Below are 14523 nucleotides of genomic sequence, written 5' to 3'. Positions count from 1 at the left end.
CCTTTAATCCAAGCCTCTTTCTAGAGAATAGAATTAGGTTAATTATTAGAGACCTCCCTCTTATTGATGTTTTGAGTCTCTTTTATTGATGTTTTGAGTCTCCTTTCATAGAGAACTCTTACAACCGACTTATACTAATTTAAATAAGTTAAAATACCCAAACTTAATCTAATAATAAAAGAAAATCCTAATAACCAACTAATAAGAATATAGCACGTCGACTTGAAGGTTGTCCTCAAGTTTCAGCTCATGGTGTGCTCCTTGCAGCTGCTCTGCGCCGCCTCACATCTTCCACCATGTCTTTATCTTCAATTGGTTCGTCCTCTTGATTAGCCCCATCATTGACTACCGTGATTTGAAAAAAGACCGGTTTGCAAACATGCTCTCTTGTGAAGATTTCATCACAGTTGAAGCAGAGACCTTTTGCACGTCGTTCCGCCATCTTTGCGCTCGTCAATTTCTTTAGAAAGAGTTTGTTGAGGAGCTTGTTTCACTTCTGTTTCTTGAGGCAAAAGAGCTTCCTTGTCTTTACTGCTTTGGCTCCCACCATTTCCTGTCAATGTTGACCTAGTTGAAAAAGTTGAATATCGAGTTGGTGGCGCAAAGTGCCCTCCAAGCGTTCGAGTATATATATCGCCCTGAATCTTGTATTCATTATTCCATGCATACTCCATAGCTTCAAAGAACGTTACAGGCTGAAGATATTCCACTTCTTTTCGCCAGCTGACTATTAGTCCCGCGCAAAACTGCCACAATTGTTGATCCCCAGACAATCTTGTTTATCTTCCCAAACACTCCTCAATCTGGTTACAGTAATCATCTATTGACCCTGTATGTCGCATATTACATAACTCTCCCACGAGATTCACCGCATCTGCTCGCCCAAACCTACTTTTGCATATTCGTTTAAACTCGGTCCATCCAAGCCTATGTTTAGTCAGCCTCCGCAGATTGTGGTTCCAATGATACACTTCTCCAGTTAGTACAAAGTAGCTTGACGTACTCTTGCATCATCATTAAACACTCTCTGATCCTCAAAATAATCTTCACATTTTTGTAATCATTCCACCGCATTAGTTGTACCATCATAGAGTGGAAACTCCGTCTTAGATGGTGGCACCATAATCTTCTCGTTCTCTTTGCCACCACTTTCTCTTCCCTCCACCAAACTTCTCATCGAACCAATTTTCTTTTGCATCTGATATCTCCTGTTGGGTAACTTGATGCCTCACAGGCCATATCATCTCCAATCTGCCGCACAGCCCACTCTCCACCTCCATCAGTCACTCGATGGCCTCTTTCCCTTCCCATCGAGCGTTTTGACCATGGACCACCTGCTCTGCATCCGTCGATAAGAGCTGCACTGCTATTTTGCTTCACCTTAGACACAAAAGTTGTTTCTTTCTCCACCATCTCATCCCCACCTACAGCCGCATAAAGGGCTTGAGATCTGTTGGATTTCTCTTCCTTCTCAGCAGCTAGGGCTGCTTCTAACTTCTCCTTTCACGAATCTCTTCCACCAACGCCTTTGTTTGTTGAAGTCCCTCTTGTTGTGAAGCCATCGTCATCTCCAAGGCCTCCTCCTCTCTTGGAGCTCTACCATGGTCTCCGTTAGCTGCTTCAAACCCTCATTAATCTCTGCCTCCTTAAATAATTTCTTAAATTGAGAAATTGTTATTGGCTCTTCTCCCATCGGATCAGAAAACGGCTTTGATACTGTAACTCCCCGACAACCACCTCAATGTGAGCCCCATTTCCACTTTTAGTCCATGAGCCCACCTTTCTTAATGGACCTCACGTTCTCTCACTAGGGCCGTGAGCTGATCCATATCCAACAGTCGGTTTGCTATGTCTGGGAGGCATTAAAGACTTGTTTAGCATCCTTATAAATCACCACATGATCTTTCCTAGTGTTTTGTCTTCACCCATACAGTTTCGACAATCACTTCTCGGAAGTTCACCCATCCTGAGACTACTCCAGCTTAAGCACGCTAATTAAATCTTGAGTTCTCTCAGGACCCTTGACCGAAAAGATAAGTGCACCTTGGTGACACAGGTGGCCAAATCGATTCTTTTAACCCTCTCCACAAACCAAAGTGTCACAATTCACCCCCACTAACAGATCGCAACAAGGGTGTGAGTCCACTCGACTCCACACTCGTATGTGTTTGGCTCTATTACCACTTATAACGCCCTGACCGCCACCTTTTAGTGAGCCCTATTTCAACTCCCATTCCATGGGCCCACCTTCCTTAATGGTCCTCACGTCTTCTCACTAGACCCGTGAGCCCATCCATATCCGACGGTCGGTTTGATACGCTTGGGAGGCTTTAAAGAATTGTTTACCATCTCTACAAATCAACACATGATCTTTCACAGTGTTTTTTTCTCACTCGCACAGTTCCGACAATCATTTCGTGGAAGGTCATCCATCCTAAGACTACTCCAGCTCAAGCACGCTTAACTCTGGAAGACCCTTGAAGGAAATAATAAGTGCACTTTGATGACATAGGTGGCCAAATCAATTCTTTTTAAACCTGTCCGCAAACCGTAGTGTCACAGATACCAAGATGTTATGAGCCATAATTCATGTAGTAACTGGAGCTGTGATTGAAACTAGAACGAAAGGTTTAAGCCAAACATTCCCTTTAAACCAAGTCTCTTTCTAGAGAATTAGGTTAATTATTGGAGGTTTCCCTCTTATTGATGTTTTCAGTCTCCTTTCGTAGAGAACTCTTATAAACAACTTATTCTAATTTAAATAATTTAAAATACCAAAAAATAATATAATAATAAAAGGAAATCCTAATAACCAACTAATAAGACCATAACATGTATCAAGTACATATATTATGAAGGTTATTATTATCATCAGATTCATATGAACCAGTACCAGTTCTAGAGAAATTTTGGTTATAATAGCAAACCTACTTCCCTTTGGTGCATGGACACACACAAAATTTGTAACTAGTCTTAACATTAGTATTCCTCGGAAATATCATGATTTGCAAGTTTTAACATTGTCCGAACAATCAGATCTCCTAACTTGCAATGCGAAAGTTCAACTTCATTCTCTACGACAATGCTAAGATAAAGTTTGTATTTTCAATATGTAGTAGTTCTTTTCAGAGTGATGAATTTCAATTTTCACACAAAATTTCTAGTCTTCCTTGATGAAAGGAACAACCAATCCATCTTCATGAAATTGATTTAAATTAATCATGTTAGCTCTCAATCCATCGACCATATAAACATTTTAGAGTTCGGGTTAAGTGATCTCTCCGCAAGTGATATATTTGCCTTTCTCTTTTTACCTTTTGCCCCATCTCCAAAAGTAATGACCACATGAATCTTCCTTAGAGTTTTGTAGATTCTCTTGTAAAGATACCAAATCTTCTTTCCTGACTTCTGTTCTGGCTCAGCTGTGCAGGCAACTTGACAATATAAATTTTTTTCTAAGTCCAAACCTGATTGACTAGTTTTCTATCTCTTTCTAGAATACATGCTTTATTCAACAAGCTCTTTTTCTCATTAATTAGCGATAACTCTTTGATCAGAGCATTAGTCTATTTTCCAATGTCAAAGCAGACTCTCATTAGTTTGGGTACTCAAGATAACTCCATTTTCTTCCTCTTCTATATTACCCAAGTAAGATACAAAGTTATTGAAACTTTCTTTTTCGTCAAGCTCATCTACTTCAATATCACTTTCATTCCATGTTACATAAGACTATTTTTTACTAGTCATTCCAAGACAATCAGCTCTTGTATGATTGTTGGGCCCAGATTCCCCACTAACATACATGGATCCTCTGTCAAATTTTATTACCAAGAGAGGAATAACACGTGTGATCACCCGAGGTGCCAGAGGAAGAAAAGCCCGAGAAACAAGATGGCCCTGCTTAGAGAAATACGAAGTGTTCATGAGTTCTGGAGAGCTCGTGAAGATGAAGTAAACAAGGCAAAAGAGTTCCGAGATGGGCCTTGAGATAAAGGGACCAAGGAAGATCTAGTCAATTTGAATTCCGAACGTTATAAAGTAAATGCATGAATGCATTAATGAAAAATTATATAATTGAATGCCTAAATAATTGCTTGTTTTAGTATAAATACAAAATTTTGTACACCTCAGGAGGGGACTTTTTGGATATTTATACAATACATTTCTTAAGCAATTTATATATTTTCAAATATTTTATTTTTTTTATCTAAAGTAACTTCAGTTTTTTGTTATTCTCAAGATATTCAATTTCTTTGACCATTAAAATCATTGAGTGTGGGATCCGACATCCACAATAACCATAGCCATTACATTCATGACATTTTTACAAGCTTCTCCTCTTGTTAGACATTCAGACTTAAGATAACCAACGCCCTCACACTCAACACATTGACAGACATTCTCCTTATCTAACTTAGTTCTAGCATGTGTTGACATGTCGATTTGTTTACCTTTCTCCGTGCGTTGAAAATACTTCGTCACAATCATACCCACTTTGTCTTCCACCACTTGGCCAAGTCAGCTCTCACCTCCTTGACAAGTCACATTATCCTCTCTACCTCTGCGCCATGTTAGCTCCCGCGTCCATCACAACTTACATAAACTTGATGTGTTTTGATGCAATTTCTTGATCCAAACAACGAGCTATGTCCAAAATCTGCATCTTCACTATGGGCATGTGTATTTGAGCAAAATTCTTCTTGTATGAAAGACCTTCTATATAGTGCAAGTAAGTTAGAAATGAATTAATCAAATTGAAAAGTATATTTTGGATATGTTTTGTTCGAGTTAGATAGTTTGTATAACAAATACAATCATAATAATTAATTAATCATTGTAAAATTCATTTTAAAGACCATCTATACCTTTTTTTTTGTCAATTATTGGGCCACAACTGGCCGACCCATTAGCCAAATTCTTACATTCATAGGAGCCGAGACTCGATTCCGGGTGTGGTGGTGCCTTCTACAAATGGACTTACCTCCTGCCACTGCACTAAGATCACTTCACAAAGACCATATATACTTATGTAGTAAAATAAATATTTTCTTCATGTTAAGAAAATAAAACACTTAATTGGTTAGAGGGAAAGCTGAAACAGGACAGGTTGGAGATCTTCAACTCATGGCTGATGATTTTACATAAATAATAGTGGTTCATAATTTGTTACCTCAATTATTTATTGCAAACTGATATTAATAGAAAACAAGAAACTTTAAATGCAAAAATTGATTATTTAAACTCCTTAAAAAAAATCAAAAATATAACAAGAGATCTTATATACATCTCTACAAGAAAAAGAAAAGGAAAAATGAAAAATCTCACAATCTTCCTCTTTTTTTTTGGTCTTTTGTATGTTGGGCTTGTATCCGGTGTCAGAACAAACTCAAAAATAAAAAAACTATCTGGATGAGATGCTTTTCTAAAGAAGATGTATTGGGCCCAACAATAATACCAAACAGAGGAGAATTTGTAAATAATTTTTCTCCTAACGTTTTTGATAGGACCCGTTCTATGTGTACAATAAAATAAGGACCTGAATTTAAACGTATTATAAATTTTAGAGCATTTAAAAGAGATCGTTTTTGGGATTGGAAAGTCAGAGAAGATGAGATCTATTTAAAAAGAACCAACTATCCATTTACTAACAGTACAAAAGATCTGCATAAAGAGCTAGATTGGATAGTATAAGATACTATCTATATACTAGGAGGCACTACAATAAAATGTAAATAAACCTTTTTGATGTATGATTCTATCATTTACTTTGTAAACTTTATTTGTTAGTCATTCTATTATATGTGAATATAAAATAAAATTTTGGGATATTCAAACTATATAAATTTTATTATGAGAATTTTGTCATTTTGTACAAAGAAGCTCATTGTTCAAGTTAACTTAGAATAGTTGCTTTGTCCGTATTAAAAAGAGTTGTTTTTTGGTAATAGACCGTCCCAACAAATATTATAAATAAAACAATTACACATGGACACATTTTGGATAAATAGATCCAAGTTCATCCTCAATACAAATCAAAACACTAAGAAAAGATTAGAAAAATGTTAGAACAGGCTGTTGACAAAAAAATAAAGAACGTTAGAACAAAAAACAAAATTTCTTTAAATGAGATACCAAAATTTCTTCAAATAAGATACCAAAATATTGAAAGAAAATGAACAAAAATTTTGTTTACAAGTTTTGGACTGAAGAAGTTTTTTTTCTTTGTGGATTCATTATAATAAGCTGAATTAAAAATAATGGATTTGCACTATATATTTTTTGTATTTAAATAAATTAAATTTACAGGGTTTTGGTTGTTGTTGTGGATTCATACAAATAATCTGAATTAAAAACTAACGAATTTACGCGATCACTTTTTAAAAACAAAATTTGATTTACAGGTTTTGGACCGAAGAAGCTACTTTCTTTGTTCAATTCATTCATTATAATAAACTGAAGTGATAATATAATTTTATTTTCTTTTATCAATAGTTGACCCATACTTTTATGGGTTAATTAAGAGAATACCACAATTTTGAAAGTTATTTAAGAGAATACCACAACAACATTTTTTCATTGAAAAATACCATAGGGCCCACGTTTTTTTTGGAGTGAAAAGACTTAATCGCCCTTTTCTGTTTTAGTGTTAGATAGAAAGAGTGAAATATTTTGTGTGATTTTTTAAAATAACATGTAATATTTATATTTTACATGTTATATTGAACTAAATAACGTTTAATTGTAAACCCAAACCGACAAATAATCTCGTTTTAATTGTAAAATCTAAATCCTAACCATCTAATTTCGTTTTAATTGTAAAATCTAAACCCTAACCATCTCATTTGTGAACCCAAACCGATATATAATTTCGTTTTAATTGTAAAATCTAAACCCTAACCATCTTATTTGTGAACCCAAACCGACATATAATTTCGTTTTAATTGTAAAATCTAAACCCTAACCATCTTATTTGTGAACCCAAACCGACATATAATTTCGTTCTAATTGTAAAATCTAAACCCTAACCATCTTATTTGTGAACCCAAACCGACATATAATTTCGTTCTAATTGTACAATCTAAACCCTAACCATCTTATTTGTGAACCCAAACCGACATATAATTTCGTTCTAATTGTAAAATATAAACCCTAACCATTTCATCTGTTGACCCAAACCGACATATAATTTCGTTCTAATTGTAAAATCTAAACACTAATCATCTCATTTATAAACCCAAACCGACATATAATTTCGTTCTAATTGTAAAATTTAAATCCTAACCATTTCATTTGTGAACCCAAATCGATATATAATTTCGTTCACAAAACAAAAATTACATGATATTTAAACAAATAACATGTAATATATGTAATGGGTATAAAAGTAATTGTATATGAGGAGAGAGAATGCACTGTGGGTCCTATGGTAGTTTCTTAAATACTTTTGAAAATTGTGGTATCTAGTGCATATTCCCTACTTTTATTCTTGGATCCGCCCATGCACAGTACATATTAAATTTGTAATACAAAGTTATGAATCATATCTAAATAAAATGTTTGTTGCAATTTTTCCTTTGATGAGACTTTTCATTTTGCCTTTAACAAAATTTTATTATATAACTTACCTACTTGAGTACAAATTATATAATTGAAAGTCTAAATTGTCCCATTAGACTAACTAAACTCTTGTCTTTGTTGACCTCAACTATTTAGTTCTTTATCTTCTTCATCCCGTGAAGGATCCCAATTGTTAAGGTATAGAAAACAACCAACACATGATTATACTTAGAAAGACGCAAAAGAAACGCTCTTCTACTCAATCTTATTAATCAAATTGTGACAACCCGTCCCGTGGACCCCACTAGCCTCACTGCTAGCCCGCTAGCCTCACTGCTAGCCGCCCAAACGGACCCCAAGCTAGTCCTGCAGGGCATCGATCCTAACCCCTCACCGGGCAAATGGAACTATTCATCCAAATCCACAGTAGGTTATTGGTGCGCCAGGCGTTCCTCGAACCCTGGTCCCCACCCTTTAACAACCTTCCCACATGACAAGCTGTCACCAGAGGTTAGGATCGATGCCCTGTAGGGCCAGCTTGGGGTCCGTTGGGGTGGCTAGCAGTGAGGCTAGTGGGGTTCGCACGACAGGTTGTCATATAAAAATTGATTTTTATGTGACAACCCGTCCGTGGACCCCACTAGCCTCACTGCTAGTTGCCCCCATAGGCTGGCCCTGCAGGGCATCGATCCTAACCAATCATTGTGGATGTCCAAATCCACCAGTAGGTTATTGGTGCATCAGGCGTTCCTCAAACCCTGGTCCCCACCCTTTAACAACCTTCCCACAGGACAAGCTGTCAGCAATTGACCTTCGGGCCTATGGGGGCAAGCTAGCGGGGGGCTAGTGGAGTCAACGAGACGGGTTGTCACACAAATGTTAATGAATATAAGATTGAATCTAAGCACTCTTCTCTATTATATCTAAACACACATTTGTGTAGATCTAAGATAACTACCTAACACTCACCTTCGTAGCTTCTTTATCAGCCTTGAAATTTTACAATTTTGCCACAATGATTCTCTAGTGTTCAAACCTTTCTGCGGCTAACCCTATACCTTTTATACTAAGCCTCTCAAGATCCTAACAAGAATATCTTCGAGTATCCTTCTTTAGGCAATGGCTTGCTCCCCCAATGTCAAACGTCGAGGCAAATATTCAACATATATTCCCGCCATATTTTGACTCTATCTTCAAAGCTGAATCATTAAATTCCCATGACACATCACCTCTTCCAATCTTGCTCTAACACATCAGCTCTGCTTCCTTGTCTGGACTCGTAGGTCTGCGGTATGATGCAGAGTCATGTTTCATCACAGCTCTCTGTTCCGCATAACGAGCTGTTCTAGCAACTGCATCTTCAAACAAGACACTTCCTATAAAAAAAGTAATTAAAGAACATATATATTAAGGAATTTTCTTCACTAAATCTTAACTCGAAACAATGCAAAATCCTTGAACAAAGAAAGAACCAAATCTGATGATCAGGAGCTTATCGGGTGTTGAATAAACTAAGTTAGAAGTAATCCTATTCTTAACTAGATTGTGTTTTACTAAAGAGATAAGGATGAGTTTAGTTTAGGAGTTATCTAAACAAAGGTTTTCCAAGTAGGAATAGGATTGGTGTTTATATAAATAAGGATGTTGAGTTGTGACATACCTTAAGAGAGATTTGAGATAGAGAGATTAAGGTTTTGAGTGATTTTCCTTAATAAGAAAGAAGAGTTGTTATTTTGAAGTTTAATCTCAAAGCTTGAAAACAATAATTGGTATCAGAGCTTCCGACGAGTATCAAAGATGGGAGATCTTACCGTCTCAACCATCACACCAAAAGAAGGAGGAGGGTCTCCTTCTATCTCATGTCCGATGCTGAATACAGTCAACTATACCGTGTGGGCCATGAAGATGAGGATTGCCCTTAGAGTTCATAAAGTTTGGGAGGTCATAGAACCAGAGTCTGCAACAGATGCCATCAACGCAGACAAAAACAACATGGCGATTGCTTTACTTGTTCAATCCATACCTGAATCACTTACCTTGCAAGTCGGCGAACTTGACTCGGCGAAGAAGATGTGGGAAGCAATCAAGGCAAGACATGTAGGAGCAGAAAGGGTGAAAGAGGCTCGTCTGCAGACTCTTATGGCCGAGTTCGATCGTCTTCACATGAAGGACACTGAGAAGATAGACGATTTCGTGGGAAGATAATCTGAGATCTCAGCCAAGACGGCTGCACTGGGAGAAAACCTTGAAGAGTCAAGGATGGTGAAGAAATTTTTAAAGTGTCTTCCAAGGGCAAAATTTATACACATGGTTGCATCGTTGGAGCAAGTATTGGATCTCAACACATGGTTGCATCGTTGGAGCAAGTATTGGATCTCAACACCACAAGCTTTGTGGATACTGTTGGACGCTTGAAAGCGTATGAAGAACGAATCTCAGAGGAAGAAGACACACAAGAAGACCAAACCAAGTTACTATATGCGAACATGGAGGGACAATCTAACTAATCAAACCGTGACTACAGTGGAGAATATCGAAACAAAGGACGAGGTGGAAGATCTTTTTTTAGAGGTAGAGGTCGTGGGCGTTTTGGTGGAGGACGAGGCTTTGGCGGAGGTCGAGATATGTCAAAGATAACATGCTTCCGTTGCGATAAGACCGGACACTTTGCCTTTAACTGTCCAGACCGACTGCTTAAGTTACAAGAGACACATGAGGACGAGAAAAGTGAAACACAAGACGCTGACGAACTTATGATGCACGAGGTTGTGTTCTTGAATGAAGAACGATTCATACCAAGCAAGTTTGAAACAAACACAAGGGAAGAGAACATCTGGTACCTGGACAACGGAGCCAGTAATCACATGACTGGAGATCGACGCTACTTTGACTCGATTGACACTGCTATCACTGGCAAGGTACGCTTTGGAGATGATTCTCGAATTGATATTAAAGGTAAAGGCTCCATTGCTTTCACTGATATGTAGGGAGAGCCACGAGTGATGACAGACGTGTATTACATACCAAATCTGAAAAGCAACATTAGAGGAGGTATCTTAACTATGCATGATCAACACGGGAAATTGCTTGCAAAAGCTGAACGGTCATTCAATCGCCTCTACAAGGTAAGAATGGGGATCAGAGATACTACGGTTAGAGAAAATTCAAGCCTTCATCTAGCTCAAACAAGCGAGGCCAGTAAGTGGCATGCGAGATTAGGACACATTAACTCGGCCACATTAAAGTCCATGTTTGATAAAAAGATTGTTCAAGGTACTACGGATGTCAAGTTTGAGAAAGAAATTTGTGGTTCATGTTTACTTGGTAAACAAGTGAGACGCGTCTTCCCACAAGCAACCTCATATCGCGCAAGTAAGGCACTGGAACTGGTTCATGGGGATCTTTGTGGGCCTATAACTCCAGGCACAGCTGCAGGAAACAAGTATATCTTTGTTCTCATTGATGATCATACACGTTACATGTGGACTACTTTGCTAAAGGAGAAAGGAGAAGCCCTTGGGAAGTTTAAAATTTTTAAATGAATGGTAGAGCAAGAAACAGGGGAGCGTATACAAACATTCAGGACTGACAGAGGGGGAGAATTTGTTTCACATGAATTCAACACCTTCTGTGAGAATTCTGGGATCAGAAGACACCTCACTGCCCCGTATACTCCCCAGCAAAACGGAGTCGTTGAGAGGCGCAATCGTACCTTGTTGGAGATGACCAGAAGCTGCTTAAAACACATGCGCTTACCAAACTACATGTGGGGAGAGGCTATTCGACATTCAACTTATCTATTGAATCGGATAGCTATGAGAGCTTTGTAGGACAAAACACCGTACGAGATGTATAAGAGCAAGAGTCCAAACATCGGGCATTTACGAGTTTTTGGCTGTATTGGATATGCTAAGGTGGATAAACCTCACTTACGGAAGCTTGAGGACAGGTCAAGGATGCTCATTCACTTGGGAACCGAACCAGGCTCAAAGGCGTATAGACTGTATGATCCACAGAAACGGAAGATAGTGGTTAGCAGAGATGTGGTATTTGATGAAACAAAGGGCTGGAACTGGAGTGCAGAAAGATCAGTGTCTGAGACTGAGAATAATGGTAACTTTAGTATAACTCTTGGTGAATTTGGCAATCATGGGATTTTTGATGAGATGAAGAGTACTGAGAATGTCGAAGCAGAGCACAGACTCGAAAGAGAGGAAAACAGAGGAATTATAAGCAGAACAGAGGAAATTGATGCAGACACAATAAACAAGGAGGAAGACACTTCGATAAGTCTTCAAAGGTCTACGAGACCGTCGTCAAGACCTAAATATCTTGAAGATTATGTTCTAATCACGCAAAAGGAGTGCTTAGAACTAGTGAAGGAAGAAGGGGAAACATTGCTTTTGTGTCTCAATGATGAACCGAGAACTTTTGGAGAGGCAAGTGAGACCAAGGAGTGGATTATGGCATGTAAGGATGAGATTCACTCAATTAATAAGAATCACACATGGGATTTGGTTGAGCTACCTGCAGGTGTGAAGCCGATAGGCTTAAAATGGGTTTTAAACTCAAGAAGAATGCTGATGGTGTATAAACAAACATAAAGCACGTCTTGTTGCTAAAGGATACGTACAACAGCATGGGGTTGACTTTGAGGAAGTATTCGCCCTGTTGCTCGACTGGAGACCATTCGACTCCTTGTTAATCTTGCAGCGTCCAATGGTTGGGAAGTGCACCATCTTGACGTTAAAACGACATTCCTTCACGGTGAGCTAAAAGAAACAGTGTATGTCGACCAACCAGAGGGGTTTGAAGAAAGAGGAAAAGAGAATAAGGTGTACAAGCTGAATAAAGCTTTATACGGTCTAAGACAGGCTCCAAGGGCGTGGAATAACAAGCTCAATGAGATACTCTGTGAGCTAAAATTCAAGAAATGTTCTAAAGAACCGTCTGTATATCGAAAGGAGGTAAGTGGTGAGCGTCTTGTGGTGGCCGTGTACGTTGATGATTTGTTTGTTACAGGAACAAACAAAGGTATTATTAGTCAATTTAAGAAGGAGATGGCCACAAATTTTGATATGAGTGATTTGGGAAAGCTGACATATTACTTGGGAATTGAAGTCTGTCAACATGAGGGAGGAACTACTTTGAATCAAAGGCGATATGCTCTAAAAATTCTTGAGGAAGCTGGCATGAATGACTGTAATCCTGTACACATCCCGATGGAGACAGGATTAAAGCTGGACAAAGCGTTGAAAGAAGAAAGGATCGATGCCACTAGCTACAGGAAAAATGTTGGCTGTCTGCGTTATCTACTGCATACGAGACCTGACTTGTCTTATTGTGTGGGTGTGTTAAGTCGATTTATGCAGGACCCTAGGACTTCTCATGGAGCTGCTATGAAGAAGTGTTTGAGATATTTGAAGGGAACAGTTAATCTCGGTCTAACGTTTGGTCGTGGAAGAACAAGGGTACCACGGTTAGTAGGATATTGTGATAGCAGTCATAATGTCGATCCTGTTAGCATAAGCTTGAAGATAGCTTGAGGTGCAAGCTATACTAATCCTACCAAGTTATGGAATTAGGATTAGCTCTATTTAGGAGTTATCTAAATATGTTAGTTTAGCGGTTTAGAATAGGAAAATTCTATTGGTGCAGAAATGGAAAGTTGTCAACTCTAGGGTTGAGCAGTTGTTATAAATACCAAGAGGGTGTTTCATGAAGACTTGCGCGTCTAGGGTATTCTCGAGAGATGCACACAAGGTGTGTGGCGTCATCCCACTATTGCTTGATATGATATACAATTGTAATTGTAATTGTAATCATGTTATAGTGGATTTGTTCTAGACTAGGTCCCGGGGATGTAGGTTATCCGAACCCCGTTAACAAAGCTTGTGTCTTGTTTACTATTATGCTCTTCCATACACTAACACGAACATCTTTTCTTTTCCATCCAAAAGAGAGATCAAATACTTCAACCTTGATAATGCAGATCATATCTCACTTGTCTCTTCCTTTTTTTGTTTCTTTCCCATCAGCTCTATTTTTCTCTGTCATCTCTTTTAATCTCTTCAATCACACAATTTTCTTTATGAACTTTGTTAATCACACATACCTGTTTACAAGCTGACAAGATAATCCACTCTTATGAAATTATGCTCTCCAACCTAATCTTCAATATATTTCTTCACAACTTCTTGTTTTGAGACAAAACAAAAAACAGATCCTAACGATGGCAAGAGCACTACAGGACACATATTCTATCTTGGAGAGAGCCCGATCACTTGGTGTTCACAGAAGCAGGACACTGTTGCTTTGTCATCATGTGAAGCTGAGTTTATGGCAGAAACATAAGCAGCAAGACAGGCTATTTGGTTGCAGGATTTACTTGAAGAAGTTAATGGAGAACCATGTGAGAGGGTTACGATTCGGATAGACAATAAGTCAGCCATTGCTCTAACGAAAAATCCTGTCTTTCACGGGCGTAGTAAGCACATTCACACCAGGTATCATTTTATCAGGGAATGTGTGGAGAGCGGACAAGTGGAGGTGGTTCATATCCCCGGAAATGAGCAGAAGGCGGATATACTAACCAAGGCACTAGGAAGGAACAAATTCAAGGAAATGAGGGAGCTCATAGGCATGAGAGAGATTGCAGAAGAAGACTTCAAACTTAGGAGAGATAATGTTGAATAAACTAAGTTAGAAGTAATCCTATTCTTAACTAGATTATGTTTTACTAAAGAGATAAGGATGAGTTTAGTTTAGGAGTTATCTAAACAAAGGTTTTCCAAGTAGGAATAGGATTGGTGTTTATATAAATAAGGATGTTGAGTTGTGACATACCTTAAGGGAGATTTGAGATTGAGAGATTAAGGTTTTGAGTGATTTTCCTTAATAAGAAAGAAGAGTTGTTCTTTTGAAGTTTAATCTCAAAGCTTGAAAACAATATCGGAACCGTGAATT

Source organism: Camelina sativa, chromosome 9 (assembly GCF_030686135.1).
Source record: "Camelina sativa cultivar CO46 ecotype springtype chromosome 9, ASM3068613v1".
Taxonomy (NCBI): domain Eukaryota; kingdom Viridiplantae; phylum Streptophyta; class Magnoliopsida; order Brassicales; family Brassicaceae; genus Camelina; species Camelina sativa.
The sequence above is the reverse complement of the archived record's forward strand: the minus strand, read 5'-3'. Positions refer to the sequence as shown.